General features: G+C 50.6%; 1 protein-coding gene across 2 annotated transcripts in view; it reads left to right on the top strand.

Moving 5' to 3' along the window:
* Positions 1 to 12,227, top strand: part of Frl (formin-like protein) — a 257,689-nt gene that overhangs the window by 33,068 nt on the left and 212,394 nt on the right. The window lies entirely within an intron of this gene.

Here is a 12,227-nt window from a genome sequence, read left to right as displayed (position 1 = left end):
GCGACCACAGCGCCACATTGCACGGCCTCTCTTCGCTTCCTTCCTTTTCATTCTCTCTCTCTCTCTCTCTCTCTCTCGTTTTTGGTGAGAATCGTAGTTTCTTTCTGGCTTGCTTTGAAACGGAGGGGGTTCAGAGAAACTGGACAGAGGAAAAAGGATATATGTCTACCTCGGATGATTTTTTTTTCGGGGAACCGAATACCGCGGCGTCGAGTGGCTTATGGACGTGTGCCACTCAAATGTCACTCGCCTGTGAAGCAGATGCGTGAAGGCTAGCGGAAAGAGTGAAACTCGAAAAGCGGACAACTCTAGCCTCAAGAAACCGGAAGAGAGCAGTCAGAGAACAAATGGAGTCCGTGACATCCCAGTGCAGATAAAGTTGGCAAATCTATGCTGATGTTAATGAATAGGAAGTGAGCCTGCAGGGAGGGTAATGCGAATGCAATACAATATAGCCGCTGCAGGCAACGGAGGTGGATTCCAAACCGAGACAAGCGTAGCATCAGGGGGCGTCAGAAAGTTGGGGGAACCGTAGCTGGCAAAAAAAAAAAAAAAAAGTATAGGAGTGGCCGTTGTCCTGCAGTTGGGCGCAGTCACGCTGGTGATGATGGATAACGTCACATACCGAGAGTGCAGTTGTGATATAGCGCATAGGAAGGTCGCCTTTTCGTGTCAGTCAGCCTGGAAGTGTAAGCCCGGGTACGAATAAGCAATGATAATGCGACGAAGGGGAAAAGGGTTTGACTAGTTCGCACAAATCGGTAGATTGGAAGTCTTAACGATGAGGAAACACTCTTGTCCTGACCTATTGTAGTTGGGAACGGGCAAATGTCCAAGTCAAGAAATTGGCTCATCAGCCTCATATCATCGCAACTGGCTCGTCCGTCCGGAGTCACTCGTTATTGCTACACTTGTGGTGAGCGAAATGCGCGCAGCGCAAGTGCTCACCCGTTTGATGTTCCTTATTGACAGTGCTGGACTTCAGGCGTGAAACAATGCGGCGCAGATTTGGGTCCCGCTTACTGGTAGGTGTACATCGCGTGTTGTTTCCTCTGTTACTTCCTGTATTCATGCGTGGTTTCTGTGTTACTTTCTGCATCGCTTCCTGTATGCGGGCTTGCACGTGGACTGCCAGATTGAATGCGAGAGGTCGAATGAACAAAATCGGCACGCAGCAAGGAACAACGAAAGCTCGCCCATGGGGGCGGTATATAAATAGAGGCCAGCGCATTCTTTGTTTAGGCTGCGGTTTCCGTTTGCGGTGCATTGTGTATTTACTCGTGCTGTCGCGGGGGCGCAGCCAAAGGAGTGAAGTGAAGGAGGACTGTTGTTCGCGGAACCGTTTGTCTTGGAGGAGGGGGCGCGTCGTTGCCTTGGCGCGAGCGGATCTTGGCAGCGCTGACGGCGTAGTGTGGCAATAAACATCCGCTCACGACGAGCGCGACGATTGATGGACGCGCAGACGGGGTCACGCACACACACGGGGCGACGGAAGGAACCTTACCCGCGCCATGCAGAACGAACGATGGGGCGAAGTGTCGCCCCTTTGCATGTCGATACCGGTGTAACGTCGGGTGTGGAACCTTGTCCGAACGGACCTTGTGACCTCGTTCGATGGATGAGATTGGTGGCGCTTTCTGGCTCGGAGGCTGTTTTAATAACTTTCGTTCTCTTTTTGTAGCCTTTTTTTTTTTCTGTCTGTTGCCGGAAACGCGCTGTTTCATGTTTCCACTATGGCGTATTCCATTAGGTTTTTGGAGGGCGTTCTTTCTTTTTATTTCTCGGGGCCATCCATTCCGAACGGACGGCCGCATCGCCATCATCATCAGGAATTAGCGTGGCAGCTGTGAGTCGAGGGGAAAATCGTGCCGTACGCTACAAGGAAATAGAGAGGGAAGGGTGGAAAAAGGTGAAAAGGGGAAAACACTGTTCAGAACAGGCATAGACTTGGATGGGTGACGGCAAGGTGCGCGCATGTGTTGTGTGTGTGGGGAAGAAAGGGGAGGGGGGGCTTGTCTGTAGGCGTGCGTCCACTGATTGGTTTCGTGACGCTCGTGGCCCTTTGTTTGCAGGGCTGGGGACTGATTAGGCGATTGATTATATCTGTGTCCCGCATCGAGGGCGCTGTAGCCGGCAATTGATTTGAAGTTGCGGGATAGGCGCATTGTTATCTTCGTCTCGTTTCCTGTTTTCGCTTTGTTTCAGTTAGACGACGAATGGCGCCGGCTGCGTGTATCACTCGCAGCCGACTTTTTTTTTATTTCTTTTTTATTTTTACCCGGTTTGGCGTATGAAACCATCCGCTAAGAGATCTGGGACCTGGGCAAGATACCTGACATGAATTCCGGAGGGGAAAGAAAAGAGGGGGGGGGGGGGGGGGTATACGAAGGATGTTACATGTATACTATCGCATGGTATTTCCATATAGAAAAAAAAAAGGTAAAAGGGCAGAACTTGTGTATACGCAGTGTTACACATGCCGCGGCGTAAAAGAAATACGCCGACTAATAACTACTCGGGAGGGATAATGACTACGTTAATTGTAAATTGTTCCCTTTTCATGGATCATTGAGAATTTTTTATTACTGTACGATTTGTATGCGTAGCCCCAATATATACAAGCGAAAGCAGTGTGAGAAATGGGTTCTCTAAACGTCGAGCGAATAGCACACTTTTTTTTTTTTTTCGTTCGAATAGTTTTACTCTCAAAGCGCAAAGCATCTTCATCTTCAGTGCTCAAGTAACAGCATAAGTTTTCGAATTCAAACTGATTTTTCGCTTTCATATTGAAGCTGTATACTACTCGCCACACACAGACCTGGCGTCATTCAGAACAAAATAGACGTACCGCAATGGCATGATTGACGGGATATATTTAGCGTTAGGCACGCAGTTTTAACAGACTTTTGAGCTATGAAAAGTGTGAGACTCGTATAACACGCATCTTTTGTGCGAGGTATGAATACAGTGGTCAGTCGATCGAATGTTGCGTGAACCTCTGCATTTGTCAGATAGAAGAAAAGCACATATTAAAAGGTTGTAAAAACCTTCAAGCAGCAGTGCATTCTCGTTTCGCAGGGCTTCTTGGACACCGCGGTGCCGCGCAACGATTCTTAAATCGCTTTGTGTTTAGTGATCGGAACGGCGACACTGCCGCGACCCTTGCGAAGTATAAGCCGGCCTGTTACAACCTCTCCTTACTTGTTCTACTTTTTTATCCGCCCCGCGTGTGTGGAAGGGATTGCAGGTGGGCGAGCCCGTTTTTTTTTTTTTTCTCCTTGAATTATTTTTTCCACGACACTTGCTCCCCGCGTTTCGTTTTATTGCCTATTGTGAACCTCTACTCGCACATCGTGAGAGGACGATGAAAAGACAGTGCGCACGCGGCCGACAAGCGGGAAGGAAACCTTATACAACGAGACGATCGAAGTGACCGAGCGTTGCAATATGCTGTGCATGCTTATCGGTGGCCCGGTGTGCGGTATAGGCGCGCTAACCGTTGGGCTGAGAGGTTACGGCGACGTCGTGTTGCGCGAAATTGAGGCGTAGTCGAAACAACGGGCCATTCTCACGCAGTCTCGACGGCATCGAGCCGAGCCAACCTGATGGGAGTATGGCATTCTTGTTTAAGCGCTACGTATGCTGCATTGCGCGCTACGTCGGGAAACGGGTGAAATGCGAGTGGAGAAAATTCTGACGCGAACAACAAAAGTGCCAAGATGTAAGGGCCGGAGAGGTACAAATTTACCAACGATCTCTGCTTCTGCCACCTCCTCCCTGCTATCACTTTTGGAAAGTGGTCGCGGGACCTTTCGAACGTTTCGAACACTCAGCAGTGCAGTGCATGCAAAAGTTTACTGCATCAACGGACTGCGGCATTCCAACGACCCATGACCCCTCTTGTCGCAGCAGTAACTTTTACGAGTTTGTTCAATATCACGAACAAGGAGCACAGGTGTCGCCGTCGTCGATCGATTTCGCAAGTTAAAATGTGTGCGTCGACACCGATTTTTTTTTTTTTTTGTTTTTTACACGGGTCCCTGAGGTTAATATGCTGCTCGGCCATTCAATTCAGACTGCAACGCGTCCCTTCTCGCAGGCAGGCAATACAAGTTCGAAGGAAAAAAAAAATGATTTAAATTTGTTTTGCATAAATGGGCATTTTGTGTTCGCAGGCAAATGTACCCACAACCAGGACAGTCCAGATAACAGTTTGTTTGTTTGTGCTCTTTTTTTTTTCTTCTTTTTTTTTTCGGTATGCATTAATTCGACGGAGTTGTCCTCGTGTCCCTTTCATCAGCCGTTCAAGCATTCAACCCCCACAGCCCTATCACCTTCCTGTCGACTTGTCAGCTGTCCCCAATAGTCGTACACGTCCTTGTATGCGGCATTCCGTTCTACGAGAACGGCTGACAACCATATGGGACGCACAGCTTGTGTGAAAGCTGTGCGTCCCATGGTGCGGCGTCGCTGGCTAGCTTTGCGAGCAATCTGCGCGCCGCGCGTTATGACCGTTTCCCAGAACGAGGCCGTTGTCATCTGTAATATATCGTAGAGGACATGCGTCGCCGTGGCCCTGAAATTAACTGCGCCAAATTGGTACATGTATATTAGAGTACATTAGATTGAAATAGTATACACCCTTTCGAAAGCGTCGCCCCGAGTCATTATTCTGCGACCGTCACAGTTTTCAATTAACGTAAATATTAACTACGGGGCATCTTAGTTTTGGAGCTACTTTTGCGCTTTACCTGGTGCGGTTAATTAGCGGCGAAGGTTTCAGTTTCGCCGCAGAAGGCGCAACCTCAGTCGCTTCGTGTCGCTTCCTGGATCGAAGGCCACATTGCGTTGTTTTCTTCCTTAGGCCCCTTGGCCTTCCCCGTCGGTGATGTTGCGTGGTCGTGGATGGTGTTGTTGATGCTGCACTTGGCTCTTCCGGCGGCACTGCCTCTCCCATTGTTGTCGGCCGCTTTCTTCTTCCGTTCGCTGTCGCCCGGGGTCAACCCGTGCCGCGGCGGCCACCGCCGTTCGCCGAAGGAAGGGGGCGTTGGACGGGTTTGTCGACCTCGTCGCCGCCCCCCTCTCTGCTTCGCGCGGCCACTTTGGCGGGGCTGTTGGCGGCTGCTGCTGCTGCTGCTGTTGCTGCTGCTGCTGTGTACCTGTGGCATCGCGGAGCAGGACCTCGCGCACCTGCGCGTTCTGGCGCTTGTTTTAGTGTTGTGGACTGGCTGATCAGAGACGTACTGTTGCAGGGACGGAGCTTCGGCAAGAAAAAATATGATCCGAGTCCAATTAGGAACCCATTTAGTGCAGTACGCAGCGAAATGTTGACCCCTTCAATCACACGCGTAAAAAAAAAAAAAGTAATAGAACACTTCCCACTGCTTAATGACGCTTTACTGATTTGTTGTTCTCGCTGAACTATCTTTGCGACGTCTGACTTATGTTTTACTTTGTCAAGGTCGTACTTTCAGCGTTTTAGGCGACCGGGTGCCCGGGGGCGTTAGCGCTAGCCTTCCCATACCATACACCAGAGATGCTGTCGTCAGAACACGCCCTATGCGTGCTTCCTGACTTGCCTCTTGGAAAAGGCTGAAGGGCGTCTTCGTGTTGAACACTGGGGTGGTGCTCGCAGCTCGGGAAAGGCTGATAATCTAGCTGCCCAACTGCCATCCCGCTGCCTGAAAAAGTTCAGTCGGTATATGTAACCTTCTTCGCTGCCTGTAGCCATCTCGTCACTTTGTAGCTTTTCGGTGGAGGCGGAAGACAAGATCGCACGGATACCGCGTGCGATGTCAATACAGACTAACGAACCCGAGATGGTCGAAATTTTTGGAGCCCTAGCTCTCTACAGCGTCCTTCATAGTCTGAGTCGCTATGGGACGGTTACAAAGCAGGCCAAATCTCTTTTTGGTGTCCACGGGCAAGGGGACACATCCGGTCCTGACGTCACGGATGCTTCTGATGTCAGGTTATTGGTTCGCGGATGACGGGCAACGGTACAGCGATCAAGGTCCTCGACACAGTGGGCGAGGAGAAAGAAAATAAAAGTTCTCATTATTCTCACGACTTTATACTTGCACATGCCCTGGCGAGTTCCAAATTGATTTAATTCGGCATCAGACTTAGTACACCATGCGTGTACAACAAAACTCCCATCACTGGGGTATGTAAAGCCGTAATTATTGATTGGCGAAGGGGGAAATTTGGAGCGGTGGGTATGGATCCATGACGTAAAAGAGAGCGTGAAACCAAAACAATGTACAACGTACACAGTGCTTGCGGTGTGTGTTTCTTCCCCTGTCCGTTGTCTTGGTTTTGCGCTTTATTCTATATCATGGACCAAAATCATTGTTTTGTAACGTACTGGATGGAGAGGAAAGGTGAAAGGGGCAGGGGGTAATTGTCGCGACACCTCTCAAGAGCGTATCCTACTTTATAGTTGCGTTTCCAATCGTTTTAAGTAGTTCGATTCATTAACGATCTTCCCCTTCCATCTTTTCTTAGAGGTTTGCTCAAAATCTGGCGGGCAGGAAGCGTGCCTCTTCCCCTCAAACAAAACGGGGAGTTTTCTGCTTGAAGACCGCATTATTTTCTGTGAAGAAAAGTCAATAAGCGTATTGTGCAAATTGCCCTGCCGCCTCCTTTCATATCTTTGCAAGAGTTGCCTGTAAATATGCGTATTGTTTATTCCTGCAGGCGCATGCGATGTCTCGTCAAAGATTTCACTGAACTCTCCGCCACCTCCGCGTTGTGCGCATGCGCCTGTCAGCATCTCCACTAGCGCTCGACGTCTCACGCAGACGCAGAATTCGCGATGCCCGTCACCGTCCTCCCCGGTGTGCCGCCACGAGGGCGGATCTGCGTAACAGCGGCGCTGCAGCTCTTGTTTTGCTTGCGGTGCTCGGCACCCATATTTCACTCGGCTCAGTTTTCACTTGCTGCGCCTTCTTCCTTTTTTTTTTGTCTTTGAAATTCGGCGGGGACAGACTCGCTTTTTGCCGGCGGACAGCCTCTGGCACGAGTGTGGTCGCGTTTTTCGCCGAGACCTTTTCTTTCCGTGTCAGTCTGCCGACGTCCTGCTACCAAATAAATACCCCCCCCCCCCCTCCCCGTGTTTGCATAAGCTTTTTTTTTTTTTTTTTTATCCATCTTCTTGCTCCGTTAGATGCGTACGAGGAGCGGGCGGGGGGGGGGGGGGGGGGGGGGGGTGATGTAGTGGCTGTCCTCTCCTGACCATCTGCGTGCGTGAGCAGCGTGTTTTACCTGCTGCTACTCAGCGTTTGGCTGCAAGGCGCGTTCGTGTGGACGGCTGTTGTTATCTTGTCCGTTTCTGAATCCTCAATGTGCCAAGCATGGGAAGGGGAAGGGGACGCAGACAACTGCATAAAATAGCCTCGCGCTGCGGTGCGAGTGACCCGACTATAGCGCCGCAAGATGCATGAAAGAGAGAGAAAGAGTTTCTTTGCTTGCGCGATATTCGCGTTGCACTGACAGTGACAAATTGTGCCGGAACATTGTACAGGTATTGCGTTTACGGGCGTTTGCTCGCCGCTCGGATAATAGCGTGCGCTGTGAGACTCCCTTGTCGTGAAATTTTGCTCTTGCCCCATCATATATATACATCTTCTCGTATTTACTAGTCGTGGAACGGTTCCTTAAAAAAAAAAAAAAAAAAGAAAAAAAAAGAAAACGTGATTATATCGCAATGAATATACGAGGCCACGAGTTTTGCTCGATTTTGTGTGAGGCCTCACACTACTATATACGTGATGCAGGTTGGAGGACTATTCGGAAGATATAGTACGTTGCCATATATGCGACGCGTCTAATCGAGGTCTTCTGTATGCAAGGTATATAGTGCGGGCTGAACGAGGCCGAAATCTCGCAGAGTTTGTTGCAAAAGTTTATTCACAGCGCGAGGGTTTGTTCTGCAGTATGCGGTGTACGTGCGCGATCCTCGTATATACGTCATGTCTGGCTGCAGGCCTACACATTGCGTTCGAACGACGTGCACTCCGCGCCAAAAGCGGTCTCAAATAGAGTAGCCTATAGTACTCGCTGTCTGAACGGAGACATGTGTCTGATTTTACCTATATATGCGGCGATAAAGATGCGTCAGAGAGCTATAAACGGGGAGAGGAGGAAATCCCGGTGCCTTATCTCCGATCCTGTCATCGCGCGGTTTATTTGTTGCGCTAAAGCACGCACGCACCTCCGTGTGTCATCACTGCAGCAGCACTATTTGCTGATGCGGTTCCGCAATACGGCGAGCTCGCACGTGACATCGGCGAAAGAGTACGCCTTTACGAGAAGGCAGCAAGCGTGCGTACCAGTGTCGCGCATAAATATGCACCAGGTATACACCACTCGTACGCACGCCAACGACATATATGTATCGAAGCTCGTTCGGCGTGCGCACATTGTTACCCCCGTGGCGTTGCACAACCCGCAATTACAGCGCCCTCGTGTTGGTGCTGTTGCTGCTGCTTTGCGTCGCCAGCCGCGCGAACTGGTTTTCGTCCTGAAAGAGATCGCCCGGGCGCGTTGGACGGAGCAGGCGTTGCACGCAGATTGCGGATGTTTGTGCGTAGTGCGCGAGTAACACCAGGCACACATGCAAAGCGGGTCGCATCGTGTGTGAAAGCGCGCTCGGTCCCTTTGTGATCGTTCAACGTGGACGTGCGTGCTCAGTGTTGTTGGATAGGCTGCCCCGTTGTCAGCTTTCCGTGATGCAGCGGCGGTCGGGACCCCGCGCGCGCAAGACTCAAGGCCGCGGGCTTGCGCGAACGCCTGTTCGTGTCGTGCAGGAAAAGAAGAAAAAAAAAAATCTGCGGTTCTGGTTTGTGTAAATGAACGTGCCTCTCATCACCTCTCCTTGTCCTACGCTGCCGGTCTGTGAGCATACGCGTGCGAAGTCTCGCGGTGCTCCTCGGCTTGCGCTGAAAATCGTATGCACCTTCTCTTTGCCACGTGAAACTCGACAATATATATATATAGTTTATAAAAGGAGTTGACAGTCTACTAGTCCAAGGCAAAGATTGGGTTTTTTTTTTTCATGTTTTGTTGTTGGTATTTGACAAGAATTAGTCTTATGGTGATTATTGGGATAAAGAATATCGAATGCAAAGCGGAAGAAAAAACAACGCGGCCACTATTGGCGCGTTGTTTTTTCTTCCGCTTTGCATCCGATATTCTTTATCCCAATAATCACCATAAGACTAATTCTTGTCAAATACACGGCGCGTTATTTTTTGTTTTTCGCTTTGCATTTGATATTCTTTATCCCAATAATCATCGTAAGACTAAATACCAACAACAAAACATGAAGAAAAAAATCCCCAACGTTTGCCTTGGGCTCGTAGACTGTTAGCTCCTTTAACCGCTATTATAACGAGCCCCTCATTTCCCTTTCAATTGTCTGTATATATATATATATATATATATATATATATATATATATATATATATATATATATATATGTGTGTGTGTTTGGGCGCAGTGTGCTTTTACAAGAGCGGTGCATGGGTAAAGATTTGCGTACCTTCGTTCCACGTCTAAAGTGCCGCTCGGCGTAGTATATTATCCGTGATTGTTGACCGCCGATATGGATATCGAGACCGTGCCAGTCGGTGCCCATAATTTGGCAACTGTAACGGTAACAAAACGTCTACTTTTATTTTGGTTCTGTTCTGTCGAGCGCGCCGACCGGCACGTGTCAGTCCCAGCAGTTACCGGTCGTTGCGCCACTTGAGGGTGAAAGTAGTAGTTTAACGAAGTTGAAATAGAACTGTTTTAATCGAACGCCCCTGACCTGCTACTGGTCGCGTGTACTAGGTGCTGGTAACGCGCTTGCAGAGCTGAGGGTGTCGGCAATAGAGTGTTATAAATGGCGGTATGCTAAAGGTGACACCTTTTAAATTATAGTCTAGTACAGCTCAGGAGCGCGGTGCCAAATGCCCCTGAATGAGACGCTTCAGCCAGCATTGTCGACCGTTTCTGTCTGTCTGTCTGTCTGTCTGTCTGTCTGTCTGTCTGTCTGTCTGTCTGTCTGTCTGTCTGTCTGTCTGTCTGTCTGTCTGTCTGTCTGTCTGTGTGTGTGTGTGTGTGTGTGTGTGTGTGTGTGTGTGTGTGTGTGTGTGTGTGTGTGTGTGTGTGTGTGTGTGTGTGTGTGTGTGTGTGTGTGTGTGTGTGTGTGTGTGTGTGTGTGTGTGTGTGTGTGTGTGTGTGTGTGTGTGTTTTAACCGTCCCATGGCTTAACATTTGAAGGCAACTGGCGGGGCACCCGTTAATTGTACCTAGCCGCGCGGCATCATCACAAATGGTCGGTAGACCTTAGCGGCTAGAGAGCTTCCTTTAAGATGTGTTTTCCGCTGCGCTGTTGCCCAAGAGCAATGTGCGTGGTCATGATCGAGGTGTGGACACTGCGGAAGAACACTACGTCGCCGGAGGAGAGCACTCTTGCACATGCTTCGGTCGCAGCCACCTTTTGGCCGGCGCTGTGAGTGCAGCGGCTCGTACAGGTCACGTTATTACGCCTGTGTGCGGCGGCGGTTGTTCTCGAGTCCCCCTGCCCCGCTGCTGTTGCGGCTGACCTCACCTGCTTACTCTCTCTCTTCTTCTTCTTCTTGTTTTACTCCCTCTCCTTTTCGATCCCTTGTAGGATGAGGCATGCCACGCCACCGTCCCCAGCTGCCTTTGTCTGCCTGTAAGCCGCTGCAGTCAATCGGTTGCGATCCCCTCGTGCCTCTATTGTTTCCCCCCGATGAGCGGAGCGTTTAAATGAGGCTTGGCGGGCCTCGCTTCCTGGGCGGCTTTCCGCTAATCCGTCTTGACGGCGCTTCCCCGGGAAACCTGTGTGTGTCGCGCTGCTACTGGTCTCCGCCGCCGGGGAAGAGAGCGGGCAATGCCTAATCCTCCGAAATGACCGTACGCCCGCGGCACCTCTACAGCGTTGCTGGCTGGCTGGCGGGTGGAGCAAGTCCCGATTTTTACGAGCGGACTGTGTCGTTCGTGCGCTCGTAAGGCTCGGCGCCGTTTTGTTTTGTTGTTGCATTGAAAGTTTTACATGTTGCCAGGCCTGCAGCCTCGTCGAGTGGTTTCCAACTTTATAGGAACGGAATACGCGTATTCTACGTTGTGACAGGTGCTTGTCATTGCAGCAGTATTCATTGTCGTTTCGCTTACATTTTACGTGCTGAAAAACAAACAACAAAAAAAAAAGAAAGAAACCCTCGCTAGCGTGGGTCGCGCTTTAAACCGAATGAAGCTATGCAAGAAAAACGGAGCTGCCTGTTGTCATCGACGAGAATCGCGAAACGTTGGTGCTTAAAGCAAAGCGAAGCGCCTCCGACCATGTCGAATTCAAGAGCCAGCCTGCGAGCCCTCCTTCGAAGAGCGGCGGCTTCGGCTGATAATAAAGGACGGTCTCTCCTTTTACCGCGCAGTCAGAAGCGCACGCATTTAGCCGAGCGCGCATTGTATTCGCCGCAGAGGCGATGAATAGCGTCGTCTTCTCCGGCGGAGCCTTGATTGGCCGTTCCGGCTCGGTGGCTTCCATTGTCTCCTTGGTCGTCGTACGCATGCATACTCTCCTACCTTCCGGCCTTGGTCCTTCAATGCAGTTCTCCGTCGGGACCTTTCGAGATCACGTTCCTGGCTGCCGGCAACGCCGCAAGACGCCCGAAGAAGAACGCAAAGCGCCGGCGTCCCCACTCTCTCAGCCGCGCTCAAGCAGCGATCGAGGCGAGGGAACCGAGGAGCGCCTCTCTCTCTGCACCATTGTTTGTCGGCAGCGCTTGGCAGCCGTGGGGCCTTGTCTTCATCGGCCGCCGTCTGTCGCCGTCCTTGGCATTGTTTCGCGCTGAGTGTCGTCGGGGGCTCCCGCGTGCCTTTCTTTCACTCCGGTGGAAGACGTGGAGGAGGAAGAGACGGGCGAGTGAAACGAGATGGTGCGAAGATGTCTGGCTGCTTTTTGTTTCCTCTCGGTGCTCATCATCGGCTGTTCGTTATTCTGCCGGGTTGTTGTCGTTTTTATGTCGTCGGGCGTTTCTTCTTCTCGTCGAGGAATTAACCCCTTGTTTTCCTCTTGCGTGGGCTTGAATAAGAGCCTTGCTCAGGAATGCGAGCGAGAAGATATACGTGCGCTAAAACGATGCAGCGTCACGAGAATGCAAACCGACCGCTAACGTTTTCATTGCCGTTTTCTTCGCTGAATTCACGTTTC

Source organism: Amblyomma maculatum, chromosome 2, assembly GCF_055883805.1.
Source record: "Amblyomma maculatum isolate TAMU_Amacu chromosome 2, ASM5588380v1, whole genome shotgun sequence".
Lineage (NCBI taxonomy): Eukaryota > Metazoa > Arthropoda > Arachnida > Ixodida > Ixodidae > Amblyomma > Amblyomma maculatum.
This window is presented reverse-complemented; position numbering and strand designations above follow the sequence as displayed.